Source organism: Dama dama, chromosome 9 (assembly GCF_033118175.1).
Source record: "Dama dama isolate Ldn47 chromosome 9, ASM3311817v1, whole genome shotgun sequence".
Lineage (NCBI taxonomy): Eukaryota > Metazoa > Chordata > Mammalia > Artiodactyla > Cervidae > Dama > Dama dama.
The window spans coordinates 70,399,586-70,422,465 of NC_083689.1; the positions used below are offsets into that span (position 1 = coordinate 70,399,586).

The 22,880-nt window shown below is 39.3% G+C and overlaps 1 long non-coding RNA gene across 1 annotated transcript; it reads right to left on the bottom strand.

Moving 5' to 3' along the window:
* Window positions 1–14,655: 14,655 nt before the first annotated feature.
* On the bottom strand, window positions 14,656–19,977 carry LOC133061459 (uncharacterized). The gene is made up of 3 exons (XR_009693989.1): window positions 19,866–19,977; window positions 16,694–16,751; window positions 14,656–14,800 (listed from the first exon to the last, which is right to left on the bottom strand). It is a non-coding gene; the product is annotated as an uncharacterized LOC133061459 (long non-coding RNA).
* Window positions 19,978–22,880: the final 2,903 nt, after the last annotated feature.

A 22,880-nucleotide genomic window follows, 5' to 3' on the forward strand; every position in this document is an offset into this window, starting at 1 on the left:
GAATCAGTCCTAATGAGATGGATGAAACTGGAGCCCCTTATACAGAGTGAAGTAAGCCAGAAAGATAAAGAACATTACAGCATACTAACACATATATATGGAATTTAGAAAGATGGTAACGATAACCGTATATGCAAATCAGGTGTTTCTAACAAACTAGTGCATCTATATAAACTTTTTAAAATTAATTAAAGCATCTCTGGGCTTCCCAGGTGGCTCAGTGCTAAAGAACCTGCCTGCGAATGCAGGAGACTCAAAAGATGCAGGTTTAATCCCTGGGTCAGAAAAATCCCCTCGAGGAGGAAATGGCAACCCACTCTAGGGGGTTGCTTGAGCAATCCCATTGACAGAGGAGCCTGGAAAGTTATAGTCCATGGGGTTGCAAAGAATCAGACATGACCCAGTGACTGAGCACAATGTATCCCTATTTAAGAGTCAGATTCATTTTTTACTTTGTTTTATGGATTACAAAGAATCAATCTATGGACTAGTCTAGTCTTACAATAATAATCTCTAAATGTAACTTGCTTCTAGGGAGACATACAAGTGAACCCAGCTAAAAAATAGAAAGGAATTTGCTTACAGTTTGAATGCTACAACAAACAGCACTTGGAAAGTTTATCGCAGTGGCATTCCCACCTGCTAAACAAGAAGGAAAATTAATTAGAATTATAAAGAAATATTAAATTTTCACTGCAAACACCAATATATTCACATTGCCATCTGGTAATGAATGAGAAAAGTTGAATAATCATATGGCCAGATACTGTAGGCACTACAGGAGTTATACCAAGTCAATGACATTTACTAATTTAACCTGCAACCTGTGCTTCTTAACCATTTTATTATGGTCCCTTCCAAAATGAAACCCTTTTTTGTCTCTGTGGAAAAAGGTGCAGGTTCACAGAAAGTTTACCTACAATTTCAAGGAGTCGTAGTGGCCCATTCTCAGAGCTAGGTTAAAATTTACCATTTAAGGTAGGTAGTCAGATTTTTCACAACAGCTGAGAAACTGCCAATGAGTGCTCAGAAGTCACTGCATACCAAAGAACAGAACTGCCTTGTGCAAATGGATGGTATATTGGTTTTACATTTAAAATATTAGTGAAATGCACTAAGATATCCCAAACAGGTGGCATCCAACTCCTACATTATGTGACAATGTGCCCAGATATTGATCCAAAAGTGCTATAAAAAACAAGCTACTTCAGCCCCCAAGGCAAATATAGTGTACATATAGTGTGTATATATTTATATATATACTATATATATATATGTATATAGTTATCCTACATTGGCCTTGGGGCTGAGATAACATATATCATAAATATAACATACTATCCTGTAATATAATGTGTTTTTATATTAAAGTTTTAGGTAGTATCCATATTCATATTATGTCTTAATTTTGAATATTCAGATTTTAATAACATTTTGAAATATCTCTTTTGTCACACAGAACATATACTGTTGACCCTCCTAAGCAACTATAGGCCAAATACAGAATTCTCTCTTTACTGAGTATCTATTCTATACCAAGCACTCTACAGAATGGGTGATGTTGTAAAAACACCAAGGATTTGAGTCAAATAAAATTTGACTTCAGTGTTGACAATGTCCCTTACCAACGTGACCTTGATTAAGGTCCTTTACATATACATTTACATATGTATGCATGTAAATGTATAATTTTCTAACTTGGGTAACCTTGAACTGCAAGCTGTTGATAGCACCTGTTTCAGAGCGTAGTCACATTAGATGATGCATGAAAGGTGCTAAGCAGCATATTAGAAAAATATCAACTATACTATCTATACTATTATGTTGTTATATAATAATAGGAGCGATGGAGCGGGGGACACCATGCAATGAACTTTCCAAATATCATGTCCTTCATGCCTTACAAACATGCAGTGAGGAATGAAACCACTAGCCCATGGGTATGCAGCTTGAAGCTGCCATGGGTGGGCAGTTGAATTGGAAGCTGCTTGGCTCCAAAGCAGAGCTAAAGGTCCTCCCCAATCTGGCAATGGCAAGAAGTAAACCTGCCCTAGAAGAATTAAGTGAGATAATGTACAACAGTTTACTGGCACATTTGTCTGCAAAGGTAGGTGAGAGGCCATATGGTGACCACAATTCCTTCCGGACTAACACCGTTTGCTTTGTGAGGCTTTAACCCACTCAAGTGTGACTCGGGCCCTGTGAGGATTTGGCCAGAGGGCCTCAGTGATGCTGCCAAGACAGCAGCAGTCACAGAAGTCATGGGGACACAGTTGTTCCCATGTCTGTCCCACACGGGCAACTCTACCTTGACCAGGTTTTAGTGACATATTTAAGAGAACAATCTCCCATTTCCTACTTTGTTCTTCCTCTTAGCCTAAAAGTGCGGGGTGCAATTGCTCCAGCTGCTCTTACCTGTATTTTAATCTGCTTTCTTTTTGTTTTTGTGCCTAGAAAGAGTTCACACCAACGATTCCACTTTCCAAACCAAATGTAACTATTAGCTAATCCCAATTTGAATTGGTCCCATTCTGAGTCCCACTGCATGTTCATTTTCAAATAAGAGTGTCTTTGAATGATCGGCAAAAGGTAGGCCATATTGGGTGTCTGCTACAGATTAGCAACTCCTGAGCATGATGAGTCATATTCATGAGGAGTCTTGCAAAGCCTGACCTTGCTTGGATGCTTCACAGGTGCAAGGACACATAAGCCAATTCTGCGTTACAAAGGGGTTCACATGGGGCACTCCCCAAATTTACCACCATGGGTAACAGAGTTAGCTGGGAAAGACGACAGGACTCAGCATTATCTTTCTCCATCACAGGAAAGACAGATAAATCTTACATCCCAAAGAATATAGACCTGCCCAAATTAGGGAGAATAGGGAGTACTTTAGGGGTTGAATAGCAGAATCTCAGAGGGGCATGCATCTTTGGTGCTGGTGTCCATGTCCTCAACCCATCTCAAAGTGTCCATATGGAATGAAAGCTTGACAAGACAGCAGGGGAGACTCATGGCTCTGTGTAGTCTCTGGAGCTTAGACGAAATGCAAACAGGTGACTAGTTTGGTCTGGACCGGCTTAGTTTGGATTTAATACTTTTAAGGCTCTGTCCAGGGAAGTGAGCCAAGAAATAAGTTGAAAATCAAGGCTGGTTCATTTAATTTAGAAAAATATGGATATGCATGTGGATATTTTCAAGTCAGACAAGCTTCGTATATACTCAGTTGTACATACTTCTAGACATTCTAAGTAATAATCATAATTGCCACTCTATCACTTACATTTTAACTGTGCCCTAAGATTTTTATCTCAGTTAATCCTCATAAGAATAAGTAACATTCAATCCATTTTCCACAGGGTAAACACAGATTCAAAGATGGTAAGATATTTGCTCTAGTGGCATAGCTAATTGGAGTAATCAGTATTGGCACTCAATTCAGACTTGTCTTAATCCAGAATATGTGCTGTTAACAATGTGCTAATATCTATCAAAACTTCAAAACTCCCAGCTCTTCCGAAAAGAAACTGAAGTTACCTGTTGTGTAAGAGTGCCTTGGGGGGTGTGTTACACTTTTCTTACGTGTGCAGGTAGACTGGGTTCCTGCAGTCTGCGTGGTGGAAGATGAAGAAGCTACAGGAATGACAAGAATGGAAAATGGGATTCAATTTGTGGAGGAGAATTTCCACCACCAACAAAAATAACAGAACTAAAATCAGGAATTACCCTTTTGCATTTTCTTAGAGAAAAAATCAAGGATGGCCATCAGGGATTACCCTACCATATAGCTATTTCATTGTCATGGAGAAATCTGTTCTAGATGATGAGCTAGAGAACTTAACAAAAGACAGAATTATTTCACTTTATATATACTTAAAATTCCCATAAAGCCTACGACAGTGCATCTTAAGAAGGACATCTAGTTATCTTGGGTTCATACCAGTGATATTAAATGTTTGTGGAACATAGCCGTGGAGCTGGCATTAAGCCAGTCCCTTCACAAGAACCCCAGTCTGGATTTCCTGACCTTATTCAAGTTCCTAATTATCCATCTACACATCTTTCCAGAGAGATGCACATATTAACCAACACAGAAAATAAACTAAGAATATCCAAGTTCTTGAGGTTACATTAAGGCAAAGTATTGTCCAAAGTCTGAGTCCTGGTAAAGAGCCACAGAGCAATGTTCCTGGTACCCTGGTTCCTTCTGCAGTTGTGTTCTGGTCACTCCTTTCACAGGACTCATATCCTGTGTTATTTAACTCATCTTTCATTTCTCAACAAAAAAACTTCACTGGGATTTCTCAGAGCTATGTTTCCTTTCTCCTTTCTTGAAATCTCTCCATTATTTTCTATCATTCATCTCATCTCATCCACAGAGTTGACCATTTGTCTCTTAAAAAGATTCTTATATCCCTTCCTCTGAGAGCACCACAGAATTTCCAGGCAAGTTAGTAGTGCCAGATTTGGAAGCCTGTTAATAGGCTAGACTATACCTAGACTATACCTCAGCCTTAACACTGTGCCCAGGATGGTCTATATCCAATCCTTTAAAGGCTTCTGGGCTTGGAAACACAACTGTTTACCTGGCTTGAGGTCCTTTGTGGGAGTGGGCATTGGAAGGGCAGAGGTCAAGGCCTTCGTTGTCATATGAGGATTCGTGACTACTATAGTAGTGCTGTCCCTTTCTGGAATAGTGGTGTTCCCTGTTGGAGTAGCGGTGTTGGTTGTTCTTGGAGTCTCGGTACTGGTCCTCGTGTTTTCCGTAGTAATACTGGGGTTCACTGTTGTCCTAGGTGGAGCTAAAATCAACATGAGAGCAAGGATTCATCATACTGCAGGAAATAAGAGCCTATGAATCAATACAATACAACCAAGGAGACTGTCCTCAGGCAGAAATGAACACTTATCTCCCATGAACCCGGAGTTCACATCATTGGTCAACTAGAATCTCTGACTGAGGAGTGAGTGAAGACATGGTCACAACAATAAAACAGCTGCATGGAAAAGACAAAATCTGGGGAGGTATGGACCTGAAAACAATCATACCTGGGATTTGTGCTGAACACTTTGTAAAAACTAGTCATGTATATTATATTTATGTATCTAAATAAACATCTGTGAGTAAGGGGAAAACGTCTAGATCCTGAAGCTGCATTTGTCTTTTCAGTGATATATGACTAGGACCTAAATAGTAGCTCCTAAGAAACAGAATATTTACCAAAGAAATGCCATTCTATCAGTCAGCCTTATGAGTACCCTTCCAAAAGACTTGCATCCTAAATGCAGATTAATTCACACCAAGAGCATACGCTAGATAACACAGATGCATTATGCACTTGGTTAGAAGGTGGACTAGATGTTTTAAGGTTCCTTTCTACATGAGAGATAATAACCACAGGTAAAAACTTTGGCGCTTTCCAGAACCAGAAATCCTGTAGGATTCCAAACCACTTATTGAAGTCCTCAGAGACACCCAGAGAAAGAACTGAAATTAGAAGTGAGCCAAAACACAGTGCCTGGCACAAGAGCAAAAGTTTAGGGTAGACTCAAGAATGTGGACTTTTTTTCTTAAGGGACATCTATTTTGCCCACAAGCAGTATTCTCGATTTTCAACTCTACAAAATATAAATTAGAACATCAAGTCTCTTGAATATGAGACAACTGCTGTGAAAACGCATTTGAAGGGATCAAGTCAGCTTAATTTGGAAACTAGCCAATTTTGCCCTCAAGAACAAAATCTTTTTTCAACAAGTATTTATGTACAAGGCATTAGTAAGTATTTTAGCCTTTGGGGGCCCTGTGATCTCGGTGATAATTGCTCTGATCTATCAGTGTGAAAATAGCCATTCACAGTATACAAGTGAATAGCTGAGTCTGTGTTTCAATAAAATTTTATTTATAAAACTGTTGGTGAGCCTGTTTTACAATCTGATATGGTCTTGGAGCTACAATTTGCCAACCCTGGTCTAAAAGTGTAGTCAGAGGTTTTGATGAAAAGTGCACCCCAATCCCCTCCATTCTTTTTGAAATCAAATCTAGACAAAAAGAGGAAGCAAGCAAAAAAATCTGACCAAAGGACTATAACAAGGAGGAAGTCTACTTGGCTTTTTTAACTAACTGTCTTCCTTGGTGGAAAATATTTCCTAAGGAAGAGGCTAGGAAGCTAAGGGTAGAAGGAGATGCTGAGGAAGAACCTTAACAGAAGGTTGAAAAGTAAGTTCATCCTGTCAAAAGTGCAAGAAAACTTAAGCAAAGAATTGGATTGGAGGCAGAGAGTCACTTTGGCTCAGTTATGGACTGGTTTCCCTCTGGACAGGGCAGTGAATTTGTAAATATTCATCTCTTAAAGATTTCTGAGCACTACAAAATTTCCCTAATTTCCTTCTATGTCATTAAAAAATATATTCAGCTAGACCAATCATATAATATCACAACTCCAAAAATGATCTCCTCCCAAGCTGTCTCTTTCCTACATGTCTCTAGGGTCAGCCTCTTTGGCTTCCGTTAACTGACTCCGATGCAGTTTCCCTAGGGTCATTGTCTCTGCATCAGAATTGACCTTATTTCACCTGCCTTCCTCAAGGACACAGAATAAAAAGTTGGAAGACTGCAATATCAAATTCATTTAAAGCAAAAAAGAGACATAACTTATGTAGGCCTGGATATAGTGTTCTGTTTGCAATAGAAGACTTTTGTGGGAGAACATTCATTAGGAAAGAGTACCAGAAACCAGGAAATCCTGAAGAATCTTGTCCTTTCATCAAAAGGTAAGAAAAAGTAGGATGTCTACATCAAGATGGAACAATGTAAACTTTCCTGATTTTTTTATTTCACAAAACTCTTAAAAGCTACCAGTGAACATTTATTGAGATGCAAGTGTTTTCTTATTGCAATAAGCCCATTTTAATTTTTAAAGAAGTAATTTAGTGATACGGTGTGAAATGTGCTTCAAAAAATCCAAGACATGGCAGAGGGAAGAGGTGAAACTATATAGTATAAAGGCTCATACAATGTATGTGCAACAAGACTGAATTGGCCCCTGTTAAAGCCAAATTATACAAATACTTGACCAGACATTATATCACCTATTTTACACATGTGAAATTCTCTGTAAGTCCTAAAATGTTAGGAAAGGATATTTAAAATTTCTGTTAAGAAATAATCTCAGAGCAAAGGACAGTTCTTCAAGTGGAATAAATTCAGCTCCATAAAAATTTTTATTATATCTCAGTGTGGAACAGTGAATGCTCTTTCATGAACCAACTAGCACCACTAAAGGACTGCTTTAGGGGATAGCTTTCTGACTGGGAAGTTCCTCTAGCCTATGGTCTTGAATCAAGGTTAGTGTTAACACTTCATTCTACACAAATACAGTTATTTGTGTAGATAAAGTTATTTTATACCAAGAGTGATTAGAAAACAAGATTACAGGAACCTCTTTTTTCCTTATTAATGAAAGAAGAAGTTATATCAAACAAAAAACCACAGAAGCTGACAGCAAGTGATCAAAGTAAGTAGGAATACAAGCTCACGTGTCTTAATACACAACTCTAGGATGTTTTTTTATGTCATTGAACTACCCTCTCTTCTCAATACGCAGCAATGCAAGCCACTGTCAAGAAGAACTGCACTCTCTGTGCTCAAAGAAATATTAATTTCACAAATATTTCCTTTTAGCTCATAATGTTTGGAACAAGAAACATTTGGGGCATAAAGAGGGACAAGAAAGGAAGAATAATGTATAATTTGCATAGGAAAATTTCCAACAATAATAACAAAACTAAAATCAGGAATTACTCTTTGATACTTTCTTAGAGAAAAATTCAAGGATGGCCATGAGGTATTACCCTGCCATATAGATATTTTATTATTATTAATAAATCTACTCTAAATGATGATGTGGAGAGTTTAACAATAGACAGAATTATTTCAATTTTTATACTCTTAGAATTCCCCTAAAGCCTACAACTGTGCATATTAAGAAGGGCAGCCAGTTAAACTTGGGTTCATACCAGTGATATTAAATGTTCATGGACCAGGGCCTTGGAGCTGGCACTAATACACTCTCTTCACAAGAACAACAATGTGGATTTCCTGACCTTATTCAAGTTCCTAATTATCCATCTACACATCTTTCCAGGGAGATGCACATATTAACCAACACAGAAAATAAGCTAAGAACATCCAAGTTCTTGAGGTTACATTAAGGCAAAGTACTGTCCAAAGTTAGAGTCTTGGTAAAGAGCCACAGAGCAATGTTCCTGGTACCCTGTCCTTCTGCAGTTGTGTTCTGGTCACTCCTTTCACAGAACTGATATCCCATGTTATTTAACTCATCTTTCATTTCTCACTAAAAAACTTCACTGGGATTTCTCAGGGCTATGTTTCCTTTCTCCTATCTTGAAATCTCTCCTTCGCTTTCTATCAGACATCTCATCTGATGTGCAGAGTTGATCATTTGTCTCTTAGTAAGATTCTTATATCCCTTCCCCTGAGAGAACCGAAGAATTTCCAGGCAGATTAGTGGTGCTGCCTGAACAAGAGCTCCCAAACTTGGACTTTCCTTATTGCCTCTCATTGGTCTTCTTTTTACTTGCTCACCGTGGACTTCACATTTCAACATCACCTTTACTCTTGTTCTTAGCAGTCTTTGTTTTTTGTGGAGTTTTTCGTTTCTTTGTTTAGTCATTGCTTTTGGTAGTAGCATTTTGGTTTTTTCTTTTGTTTGTTTTTGCATCCCCAAATGCTCAAATCTACAACAGGATGTGGCTCACTTTAGGAACTAAAAACAGGGCAACAAGAAAGTCTGATGATCAGAGTCTTTATTCAACTGAAATCTGTGAAAGACCTTTTTGGCTTAACTTCTTTCTCTAGTTTGGGTCATTGTGGGCATCTTTCTTTTCTCCACTGCTCCTAATGACTTAATTTTTGTTTATTTATTAAAAAAAAATACATTTCATCTTAATCAGAAGATAACGTAGAAGAATGACTCTGATGAACTTATTTGTAGGCCAGCAATAGAGACACAGACATAGAGAAGAGATTTGTTAACACAGCACGGGGGAGGAGCAGGTGGGCTCATGTGATTTCACATCCAACCAGTGCAGGAGTATTTTAGGTGACCAGCATGGACAGGGTCACAGAGCAGAGAGAGGGAATGGATGTGAGGACAGATGTCCCTGCAGTGGATCTTCTTCAGTGTTCTCCTTCTTTCTACCCTGTAAATCTCAACTGTAATTTCAAACTTTGAGGGAAATTATCAGGATACATGTAATACTCACTGAGTTTTATCCACCCGGAGGTCCTATGGACAAATACACCAAGACTTTCTTTCTGAACCTCTGTTTTAAACAAAGGCCATAACTTATACGTGTTCCTCAAACCAGGAGCACTAATCCATGCACTCAGTAGACACAAACTATTAAGAAGTAAATCAATATTGAGAAAGTCAACAGAATCTCTAGTGTGCTGCCTGGAAGAAAACTTTTTTAAAAATAAACTTTCATGACTCTAAATTCCCAGTTTTAACCTAAAGACCTCTCTTCCAAACTCAGTTCAATGACCAGTCCTTCAGATCCCTCCTAGTTGAATACACACACAGTTCAGTGTGAGTGAAAGGAAATCAATGTGTTCCAACAGACGTGTTTGGCTAAGAGGTTGTGATATTTCTGTTACTTCTCAGATTCCAGAGTCACTTCAAAGTGTCAAAGAGTTGGGGAGGCTCTAGGAATCTCCAAAGGTAAAAGCTATCTTTTTAATCCAAAAAATAGAACATTTGATCATAAACAGGTCTTCTGAATGGCAAGCTATTTCCCCAACCATAAGTCAAATTATTCTCCATTTGTATTAAACCTAAACTTTTAACTAACAGAAATCCGAAGTATAAACTCTGGACCCTGAATTGAAAAAACAAACGTGTGCATTTTAAATCTCTTCAGTCCTTAAATCTGATGTTTACTTTATTACAGTATGAGTACATTTCCTGCTACATAAATATATTAAAGGGTGCTAGAAGCAAAACTGTGTAAGACATTGACACCCTGAAAAGACAGGGTAATTGTATAAAGGTGGTTCCAGTGAGGATGTCAGATCAGGATAAATTCATCCAAATACATGCTCTATGATCAGGATAGAATGCAGAGAGGCCCCAAAATTCAAATTAATGGGACAATCTAGACTCAACCATTTTCTATTCATATGATTCCCAACGATGAACTTAGACATTGTGTCTCAGTCTTCACAAATATAAAGTAGGATTGAGTCACACCTACAGTGCATAGGGTTATCACAAGAATTAAGTGGATTAATACTTAAGTGGTTAGCCTGGTTCCTGACTCAGGAAACAGAATAAATATTAACTTCACTGAAATTTTCTCCCCAAGTGTTGGATTAGGCCTCAGAATGGCTGAAGTGATCTCTATTCACAGCTCATTGTAAGGACAGATTCTCATTTACCTGGCCTTGTTCTGGCATTTCTACTTTTCCCTCATAACAACATGTCAACTCAGCCAAGTCCACCTTTCCTTAGATGTCCAAGATCAGTGGTCTAACTTTATTTGTATTAATGAATTCCTGTGAGAATGAGATAAAGAGTCACAAGTCCTTCATTCTGATATGTTTGTACTTCCAAAAGGTGAATGTAACAAGGTATAGAGATAGAGAGAGTCACTAAGTCATCTGACTCTTTGTGACCCTATGGACTATACAGTCCATGGAATTCTCCAGGCCAGAATACTGGGGTGGGTAGACTTTCCCTTCTCCAGGGCATCTTCCCAAACCAGAGATCGAACCCAGGTCTCCCACAATGCAGGCAGATTCTTCACAGCTCAGCCACAAGGGAAGCCCAAGAAAACTGGAGTGGGTAGCCTAGCCCTTCTCCATCAGATCTTCCCAACCCAGGAATCAAACCAGGGTCTCCTGCATTGCAGGCAGATTCTTTACAAACTGAGCTATCAGGGGTAGGAGTTCAGAAACTCTAAAGTCAGATATGGAAGCCTGTTAAAACTCCTTACCCTAGACTATACCTCAGCCTTAACACTGTGCCCAGGATGGTCTATATCCAATCCTTTAAAGGCTTCTTGGCTCAGAATCACAACTGTTTACCTGGCTTGAGGTCCTTTGTGGGAGTGGGCATTGGAAGGGCAGAAGTAGAGGCCCCCGTTGTCATATGAGGATTCGTGACTACTATAGTAGTGCTGTCCCTTTCTGGAATAGTGGTGTTCCCTGTTGGAGTAGCGGTGTTGGTTGTTCTTGGAGTCTCGGTACTGGTCCTCGTGTTTTCCGTAGTAATACTGGGGTTCACTGTTGTCCTAGGTGGAGCTAAAATCAAATGAGCAAGGATTCATCATACTGCAGGAAATAAGAGCCTATGAATCAATACAATACAACCAAGGAGACTGTCCTCAGGCAGAAATGAACACTTATCTCCCATGAACCCGGAGTTCACATCATTGGTCAACTAGAATCTCTGACTGAGGAGTGAGTGAAGACATGGTCACAACAATAAAACAGCTGCATGGAAAAGACAAAATCTGGGGAGGTATGGACCTGAAAACAATCATACCTGGGATTTGTGCTGAACACTTTGTAAAAACTAGTCATGTATATTATATTTATGTATCTAAATAAACATCTGTGAGTAAGGGGAAAACGTCTAGATCCTGAAGCTGCATTTGTCTTTTCAGTGATATATGACTAGGACCTAAATAGTAGCTCCTAAGAAACAGAATATTTACCAAAGAAATGCCATTCTATCAGTCAGCCTTATGAGTACCCTTCCAAAAGACTTGCATCCTAAATGCAGATTAATTCACACCAAGAGCATACGCTAGATAACACAGATGCATTATGCACTTGGTTAGAAGGTGGACTAGATGTTTTAAGGTTCCTTTCTACATGAGAGATAATAACCACAGGTAAAAACTTTGGCGCTTTCCAGAACCAGAAATCCTGTAGGATTCCAAACCACTTATTGAAGTCCTCAGAGACACCCAGAGAAAGAACTGAAATTAGAAGTGAGCCAAAACACAGTGCCTGGCACAAGAGCAAAAGTTTAGGGTAGACTCAAGAATGTGGACTTTTTTTCTTAAGGGACATCTATTTTGCCCACAAGCAGTATTCTCGATTTTCAACTCTACAAAATATAAATTAGAACATCAAGTCTCTTGAATATGAGACAACTGCTGTGAAAACTCATTTGAGGGATTCAAGTCAGCTTAATTTGGAAACTAGTCAATTTTGCCTTTAAGAAGAAAAACTTTTTTTTCAACAAGTATTTATGTACAAGGCATTAGTAAATATTTTAGCCTTTGGGGGCCCTGTGATCTCGGTGATAATTACTCAAATCTGTCAGTGTGAAAACAGTCATAGACAGTATATAAACTGAGGCATATATACATATATATACTAGCTGAGGCTGTGTTTCAATAAAACTTTATAAAACTACTATTGAGCCTGTTTATAATCTGATATGGTCCTGGAGGTACAGGTTGCCAACCCTGGTCTAAGAGTATAGTCAAAGGTTTTGATGAAATGTTCAATCCCAATCCCCTCCATTCATTTTGAAATCAAATCTAGACAAAAAGAGGAAGCAAGCAAAAAAATCTGACCAAAGGACTATAACAAGGAGGAAGTCTACTTGGCTTTTTTAACTAACTGTCTTCCTTGGTGGAAAATATTTCCTAAGGAAGAGGCTAGGAAGCTAAGGGTAGAAGGAGATGCTGAGGAAGAACCTTAACAGAAGGTTGAAAAGTAAGTTCATCCTGTCAAAAGTGCAAGAAAACTTAAGCAAAGAATTGGATTGGAGGCAGAGAGTCACTTTGGCTCAGTTATGGACTGGTTTCCCTCTGGACAGGGCAGTGAATTTGTAAATATTCATCTCTTAAAGATTTCTGAGCACTACAAAATTTCCCTAATTTCCTTCTATGTCATTAAAAAATATATTCAGCTAGACCAATCATATAATATCACAACTCCAAAATGATCTCTTGAAAAGCTGTCTCTTTTCCACATGTCTCTAGGGTCAGTCTCTTTTGGCTTCTGTTAATTGACTCTTAGATGCAGTTTCCTTAGAGCCAGCATTTTCTGCATCAGAATTGACCTTATTTCACTTGCCTTCATCAAGGATGCAAGCAAAATACAAAGTTGGAAGACTGCAATATCAAATTCATTTAATGCAAAAAAGAGACATAACTTATGTAGGACTGGGTACTGGATTCTGTGTCGTGGGAGAACATTCATTAGGAAAAAGCACCAGAAACCAGGAAATCCTAAAGAATCTTGTCCTTTCATCAAAAGGCAAGAAAAAGTAGGATGTTTACACCAAGATGGAACAATGTAAACTTCCCTGATTTTTTTATTTCACAAAACTCTTAAAAGCTACCAGTGAACATTTATTGAGATGCAAATGTTTTCATACTGACATAAGCCCATTTTAATTTTTCCAGTAGTCATGTATGGATGTGAGAGTTAGACTATAAAGAAAGCACTGAAGAATTGATGTTTCTGAACTATGGTGTTGGCGAAGACTCTTGGGAGTCCCTTGAACTGCAAGGGGATCCCACCAGTCCATCCTAAAGGAGATCAGTCCTGGGTGTTCATTGGAAGGACTGATGTTGAAGCTGAAACTCCAATACTTTGGCCACCTGATGCGAAGAGCTGACTCATTGGAAAAGACCCTGATGCTGGGAGGGATCGGGGGCAGGAGGAGAAGGGGACAACAGAGGATGAGATGGTTGGATGGTATCAGCGACTTAATGGACATGGGTTTGGGTGAACTCTGGGAGTTGGTGATGGACAGGGAGGCCTGGCGTGCTGCGGTTCATGGGGTTGCAAAGAGTCGGACACAACTGAGTGACCCATCTGACTAATTTAGTGATATGGTGTGAAATGTGCTTCATAAAATCCAAGACATGGCAGAAGGAGGGGATAAAACTCTATAGTATAAAGGCTCATACAATATATATGCAACAAGATTGAATTGACCACTGTTAAAGCCAAATTATACAAATACTTGACCAGACATTATATTACCTATTTTATACGTTTGAAATTCTCTATAAGTCCTAAAAAGTTAGGAAAGGACATTTAAAAATTCTTCTAAGAAATAATCTCAGAGGAAAGGGCAGTTCTTTAAGTGGAATAAATTCAGCTCCATAAAAATGTTCACTATATCTCAGTGGAACAGTGAATGCTTTTTCATTAATCAATTAGCACTCCTAAAGCACTGCCTTAGAAGATATTTTGCTGACTGGGAAGTTTCTCTAGCCTATGGTCTTGAATCAAGGTTAGTGTTAACACTTCATTCTATACAAATACAAGTTATCCTATGAAGAGTTATTAGAAAACAAGATTATAGGAGCCTCTTCTTTCCCTATTCAAGGAAGAAGAGTTTAATATCAAATAGAAAACTCTTTATCTAGGGTAACCCACAGCAAGTGATCAAAGTAAGTAGGAAGACAAGCTCACCTGGCTTTATAGTCAACTTTATGATGTTTTTTTCATCATTGAAAAACCATTTCTTAATACGGCAACAATACAAGCCACTGTCAGAAGGGACTGCATTCTCTATGGTCAAAGAAACATCTCTTCCACCGATATTTCCCTTGAGCTTATAACGTTCATTCTTCCGTTCAGTGACTTTGTATTCCTCAGTACTGATAATGGTATTTTTGCAGTCTAACCAAGAACATTCCCCTCGGCCCCAGCACGTGGATGTGACTTTTCCTTTATAGGAGCAGGGTAGCCTGACAGACTGACCCTCCACTCCAATCACATGTAGGTAAGACGTTACACCATCTGTAAATAAAGAGAAACCAGAGCATGGGGTCTCAATATTTTAACTTTACTTTCAGTTTTTTCTTTATATAGCTTATTTGGTTTGAAATCATCTGACTAACATCTTGAGTTTTTAAAACTTAGGATAAGCATTTTTCTACATTCACATATTCTTTAGCAGCATTATCATTTACTAGATATATTTCTAGATGAAATATCATATAAATGTTTTTCTGTATTCAGAATTACTTCCTAATGGGATAGATTTCTGAGAGAAAGTTTCAGGATAAAGGGAGAAATATGTTCAATCTCTTGGTAGTAAGACCAAATCTCTCTCCAAAAGGTTTGAAATAAATGCCATAACAGTAATATATGAATATGTGTGTATTTCTTTCTGTTTTTGACATGTATCTGCTTATTAAATAGGTAACACATACATGTAGCTTTTCTTCTCCCCTGATTGTCAGTATCTCAGTTGAAATCTCTTTTAAAAACTCTTTTGCATTATTAGTTTTGATTTTGTCTTTATTGTAAGTTTTTAAGTAGCTCTTTCAAAAAAAACAAAAACAAACAAACAAAAATAAGTAAATAAATAGCTCTTTCAAATTAAATCACCTCATAACCTTGCTCTTAATCAAATTTAAAAAAAAAAAAAAAAAGCAGAGATAAAGTTTTACTTAAAGCATCATTGGTTAGAAGGCCAAAGCTAAGCTGTTTAGAAATCAATTCTTAGGAAATTGAGTTTATAACACTTTCAGGAGAAACTGAAGCTTATCATGGGCTTAAGGATCAACCAGATAAATTCAAGCAGGGATCCCTTCTTGAGCAATGTATAAGGAAGCACAGTCCACTTACCCAGGTGAAACCAAAAAACTGGAGAACATTCAGTCAAATACTAAATGTTGCCTCTTAAAAAACAAACAAACAAAAACACCTCTCTCCTGAGTCAGTGGCTTAAAAATCCCTACATTGTCAAATGCAGTCCGAGTGGTCCATAAAAGAATCTGAGTCTCATGACTAATCATAGGGCTGGGCTGTAACTCTGGGAAATGCTCTGGGAATAAAACACTCATTGATACATAAAATAAGAGTCTAGTTTTTTCACTGGAATTCCGGTAATATTTAATTTTGCTTTGTATCATTTTTGGATTACAAAGGTAATACAGGCTAAATATAAAAATTTGTTCTAGAAGTATAATTTAAAAAAATATGTTTCCTCAGATATTCCCAACTCTAGAGATTGTTTTAAAATTTAGGATATGTGTATTCCTAAATTTCCCCCTGTCTCATAGGATATTTTTAATTAAAATATTTTATTTATTAAAAAAATTTTTTTGGTCACACAGCATGGTCTATGGGACCTTAATTACTCATTCAAGGATGGAACCCCTGCACCCTGCATTGGAAGCACAGAGTCTTAACAACTGGAAAAGTAGGGAAATTAAAATATTTTCTTTTTAACAGAAATATTTGCCCACAGTTGAAAAAATCAAAAAGCACAGAATGGTACAGTAAAGGACTCTTTCCTTCCCCCCTCATCCCCATTTCTTCTTCTCATCCCCTTCTACACTGTGATAACAGCTGCTACTGTTTCCTACCTACACATGAGCAGTTCATGCATATATAGCCATCTACCTACCCACCCCTCCATATTTTTTTTGTTGTTGTTTAAATACAAGCAGTGGCATAAACCATACTGTACAGCGTCATGCCTTGTAACCCATTCACAGATTTTGTAAGTCTTAGTATTTAAGCAATTTCTTTGGCTTAAGGCTTCAGCCTTGTTCTCTGCTCATTGGTGATCCCATTACCTTCTGACAAAGCCCTAGAACACCTCCGCTGCCTCATCACCAACACAGCCCCTACACTCCCCCATCCTCAGGCTTCCAAAGCACAGCCCACCTGTTCACTTACCTATCAGAAGGAGTAGGAAGCCCAGGATGGCTACCCAAGGATGCATGACGCTATTTTCCTGAAGGAAAGAGAAAGCAAACTGGTTAGTGTGTCCTGCCACCATATAGTATCAGAATCAAAACAGTTAGGTGATGTTTTGGGGGCTCCAAGAAAGGATTAGCCAGAGGCAAAGTGACAAAGAAGTGATTTATGAGAATAGAATGCTTGCGAGGCATCGGATCCAGCAGGTGAGTGTTGTGCCACCCCAAGTACTGAGTGGGTTACATTTTCATCATCAAAGGAGGATAGAGGAGGGGAGAAGACCACCTTCTTTGTCTTTCTTTGAGTCTTCCATCACTAACTCCTCCTACAAGTTGGGTAGGGGAGTTTTTGGCCCTATATGGTGCATCTGGGATTGTCATGGAACTATGGAGAAATTATTTCAGGTCTCAGAACAGTGAGGGTCATTCACTTTGAAATGTCACCTTCCCATAAATTATTTCTGTGTGTGTGTGTGTGTGTGTGTGTGTGTGTGTGTGTGTGTGTGCTGAGAGCATGTCCTAGGGGTCATTACCTTGTTCACGTCACTGGGCAGGTTTTAGGCCCTATTTTCCACTATTGTTTTACAGTTTGAAGGCATGTCTCATGCTCCTGTTAAACGGTTTTATGGCTAAGCGAGTTAGCTTGGATTTGTTGTTTGGCAAGCAGGTCTGGCTTTGATGCTGCTAAGTGACTTGCTCTGCTTTATGAGACAAGGAAGCCCACATTGTTTCAGGATTTTTCCATTTTTTTCTTGGGTGATCATTAACTTACAGAGGTCTCTCTTACTTTTTTCTTTACATATAATTACCTAATGGGATTAACTATTAAATCACTATCATGTCCCTTTACTTTGTCCCTATGATTTCCTACTCCAGATGTTTACTGTTTCATGCTTAAAAGTGGGTAAGAGGTAACAATGAATCATTAATTGCTTCCTTCTGAGATTGGATGTAGGCCTGCCTGGGGAAGGACTAAAACACCTGGCTGACTGTCTCTTTTCTGTTGTAAGAATTATAAACCAATTAGTATCATCCTTTTAGTTCTCTTAGATGTTAAGCTTTGGAGGATGGATTTACAAAAGATAAAAATGAAAAGAAATTAAGCATTAAAAGAGATTATAACCATGATTTGGTGATCCAAAACATTTTTCCAAAACAGTTTCTAAATCTGGAAAAGGGTCATTTAAGTCCTTAATCTGTTTGTTTTTTTATTAGGCCCAGTATCTTAATATTTTATACTTCAGGGCTTATTAAGTCTTCTATCTCTGTTAATCTGTTCTTTATTTTCTATTAATATCAATTGGTGATAGAGTTGCTTCCTTGTCCCTCAGGAAACAGAGTGGCCCTTAATTTAGTTAAGTCCCTTCCATTACAGAGATAGGACTTGCCTGGTGGCTCAGTCATTAAGGAATCCGCCTGTAATGCAGACCTGGATTTGATCCCTGGGTTGGGAAGATCCCATGGAGAAGGAAATGGCATCCCTCTCCAGTATTCTTGCCTGGGAAACCCCATGGACAGAGGAATCTGGCAAGGGTCATAGGGTTGCAAGAATAAAACACAACTTAGCAATTAAACCACCATACCACCTTCCATTAAAGAGATAGGACAATCAGGCACAAACAGAAAGGAATACAAAAACAACTGGCCATTGATGTTGTACAAAAGGGCTTTTAGGAAAGTGTACCTCTGTCTCTCTCCTGACACTTCCATTATATATTTCTTACGGTTGTTAAGATTTCTAACCCTCTGGGTTAAGACAGAGAAGGTTCCACCAGCATCTCTAAGAAATTCTACTAAGTGGCCTTCCACATCAATGACCACCTGAAGTTTGGCATTAGTTATGTAGATGGTCTCTCTAGGCAAAGTCACCTTTGGCTTCGGGCGACCTCAGTCTTCTGATCATGAAACTGTCAATAGCCAAGGGCCCCCTATCACTCATTGGCATCGGGGGCATTCTCTCTTTCAATGTCCTGGATGTTTTCTAAAAGCTCATTGATCACAGTCTCCCTTCAAGTGTCCCTTCTGTTCACACCTGGCACATTGATTTTGGATACCCATCGGTCTTGCAGTCAAATGACCCAGAAAGTCTGGCCTCCCTTTCATGGTCTGTGAGTGGACAGGGCCACTGCCATCATTTGGGCCTTTTGTGTATTTCTCTGGACGCATTCAGTCTTTTCGGCCATATCCCTATTATTGAAAACCAAATAACACAACTAGAGCAAATTGCTCAAAAGGTCTGAGGACCTCCTCCTTCCAGCAGTTGCTTTTTGAATTTTGCATCTGAAGTCTGGGGCAGACTGGGTTATGAAATGTAGAGCCAAAAGGACCTGTCCCTCTGGAGAGGAGGGATCCATATTTGGGTACTATTTAAAAGCTTCCACTAATCTCCTTTGAAAAACTGCAGGATTTCCCTCTGGCCCCTGTTGGACTTCTTTCACTTTTTTCGTAATTGATGGGTTTCACTATAAGCTTTCTCCTACCTGCTAATAAATAATTAATCCTATGGTCCTACTTATTTCTATCATTACAATTCATCTGGTGACCCCAGTGTGGATCTGCCTCAGGGAAAGCACTGTTTTCCACCTGGTGTACTGCGTGGCCCTCTTGGGCCGGGGCTACCACTCGGTCAGCGTGGGCTCTGGCTGCCGGTACTGTGTGCTGTTCTTTCTTAGGAGGGTAGCGGTGGGATAAAACCTGTAAATCCCCCCAGGTGAGATTCCCCCCAGGTAAGCTTCTTTGTGAAAATTTCAGAGTCCTCAGAAAAACCTCTCAATTTATCCTCTGCCAGACTTAGATCAGACAGCAAAGAAAACACATTTGTTTCTTGATTTTTATGAGAAAGTTCTCTCAGAGGAAGAACCATAGGAGCAGTTGGTTGGTAACATATTGCTCTGGTATGCTCTCAGCCAGCTAGGCTGGGATTGGGTCCCTTGGGTAACTTGGGGTACCTAGGAGCTCCTGTTAGTGGAGGTCATTCCTCAGCCTTGGGTGTGTTTTCCCCGGGGATAATAGCCTCTGCTAGAGCAAGGGCTCCTGCCTGTAAGATAGCTCCTGTTGCAGCAGCGGGGTGCACTCGAGCAGTAGTTAGCTATCCAAAAGTTTCCTTCCCATGTCAAAATCCACTGTGTAATTTAACCAAGATTTGTACTTACAACTTTAGATGTTGTTCCTTCCAAAGTGGTCTCCCAAGCAGATGTTACTCCGTGAGAAATTGCCGCAAAGGAATAGTAGAGAAGGTGTCCCAGTGGTGTTGACAGTGAGCAGACACTGGTCTTGCTGAAAATTGAAAATAAAGGATCAGCGCTTATAAGGGTTGGAGGGAGGGGAAGACTGACATCAGAGCTCAGGAAGTCCTCCGCTGGGCACTTCAAGTAATTAGGAGGAAGTAACTTTAGTATTAGGCTTCCCTGGTAGCTTCAGCTGGTAAAGAATCCGCCTGCAATGCAGAAGACCCTGGTTTGATTCCTGGGTCAGGAAGTTCCCCTGGAAAAGGAATAGTCTACCCAGCCATTATTCTTGGACTTCCTGGTGACTCAGCTGGTAAAGAATCTGCCTGCAATGTGGGAGACTTTGTTTCGATCCCTGGGTTGGGAAGATCCGCTGGAGGAAGGCAAGGCAACACACACTAGTATTCTTGCCTGGAGAATCCCCTGGACAGAGGAGTCTGGTGGGCTACGGTCCCCAGGATCGCACAGAGTTGGACACAACTGAAGCGACTTAGCAGGCAGGCAGGACCTTAAGTCTTGGAAAATGATTCCCATCAGTTTCCTTGTACATCATATACTTAAGAAAACTGATAAGAGGCCTTTCATCTAGGTTGGACACAGTCCTCTAAATGATAGTATGTATAATCCCCCGGTAATAGACTATGGGCATCTAGTCTCAATCCAAAGACCAGCTTCAGAAACAAGCTTAGAATACCTTCTTAATAACTCATTTAAGCTTTATAACAATATAACATAGCAACAAAGAACTATTGGAAAAGTAAGTTTCAGACAGTAGATACATACCTCAAGTAGCAAAACTAAAATTTGTACCTATTAAAACAATCTTTTTCTTTAAAATTACCCTCATTTTTATTAAATATAGCCAAATTAAGATTAATCTGTTCATATAATAAGACTGCCAGATTGATCACATAGGCCTGTATAATTTTTCCATAAGGTAGGTACCTTGATTGCTAAAAACAGTCAAAGTATACCTCAAGTGAAAAACACATTTTTAATCATTCTGTTTTCACTGTGAGGATACCAGTCTTGTAGCCAAAAAAGGCTTTAACCCATTAAATGAAGAATGGGGTTTGCCAGGGAGCCGGGAAAAGCCAAGTGGTCGTCTTGGACTTCCCACATTCCTGACTGTTTAATTTACAGCTTTTTAAAAATCTATCTTAATTTTTCTCATTTAGGAGCAGACAATAGTCATGCTTCAAGGACAACAGATTGGCAAAAGTCTGACAATAAGGGGTTAATTTTCTTGCTGACAAATTTTACAACAAATATAAAGTGAACTTACTAACTTTTAGAAAACCCAGGTACAATAAAGTATTATACTTAAGGTTGGTGATGCTAAAAATATGTCTACATTAATTAAAAAGTGTAAGTTTACGGACTTGAATTTTAACAGGGATACACACAGAATGTAGAAGAAAACTCTCAGAATTAGGAAGATGAGTATAGATTGCCAAATCCTGTCAGAAGCAACCCAAAAGGTAAAATTTCTTCCTCTTAACATATCACACCCCTTGTCACATGTACCAACCAAAAGATCCCTTTTACATCTTCAAATACACCTGCTACCTTTCTGTGAAAATCCATGTTGATTGCCACTGTTCCCCTGGTTCCCTGTCTTTACACATCGAATCATCATTTCTATAGTCTTTACCTAGGTACCCAATCAGAGTCCCAAATCATTCAGGGGTGGTCGGCCTGCTTAATACTGGTAGCCATAGGCAGAGTGTCCTTCCCAGAACTTTTGGACTCCGTTGTCCCTTGGCCCCACTAGGACCCATCAGTGACCTTCTTATCTACTGTCAGTTGTGGTTGCCAGTTGAAACCACTAGGTGGTGTTTCGGGCGCTCTGAGGAGCTCCTGTTCTCCAAATAGCACAGAGAGCATTCAGCCAGAGGCTGAAAAGGGATAAGTAAGTGATTCACAAGAATAGGATGCTTGTGAGATTCATAAGCTGACAGACGAGTCTTGTGCTATACCGAGTATTTAGTGGGTGACATTTTTATAATCAAAGGAAGAGAGAGGAGGGGAGAAGACCACCTTCTTCTTTATTCTTGGAGTATTCCATCACTAACTCCTCCTACGTGAAGGAGAGAGAGTTTTAACCCTATACCGTGCGTCCAGGACCGGCGTGGCAGTATGGAAAACTAATTTCAGGTCTCAGTACAATCAAGAAAGTCCACTTTGAAACGTCATCTTTCTAACTCGCAAATATTTTAATTTCTGCAAACCTCAGTTTCTTCTCCTTTATTATGAATGTAATAATAGAATCTTCCTCAAACATTTGGATGAGGCCTCACAACAAGATAATGCCCTCAAAAGCATCAGGCCCAGCCTTTTCCTATAAAAAGCACTCAGTAATTGTTTTTTATTATCAGTGACTCCCAGAATTACATAGATAGCCCAGAACTCTCCCCTATGAGATAATAACTATGAAAGCTTTGGTATAGTGGCAAGTCCCTATTCAACACTTACACTGTATCATCATAGTAATGATTATTTGATCAGAGGGAGGTGCCAATCATCAGACACAAAACCCCACTTAGGCATCCATAAGTCCACTCAGCCCCACATTTCCAACTGCCTGCTAAACATCACCTAGGAGCACTTCAAACTCAAGATCATCCAAATTATTTTCACTTTTTCTCCCGGGGTTCTTTTACCAGTGAACCCATCACATCAGCTAATCTCCCAAGTACAGAGACTCACCCATCCTTCCTTCTTACTCCAGCCACTAAGTCCTCACAATTCCAAATCCTAATGGCTCTGACTCTGTCCCTTCTCTGCTGTTACTGCTGCCATCACTCTAGTCGAGACACTTGTCTCCTGTCTGGATTATAGCAGGAACCTCCTGGGGAGCCTCTCTGCATAGAGGCTTATGGAAAGTGAAAGTGTTAGTCACTTAGTCTTGTACAACTCCTTGGGACTCCACGGGCTGAA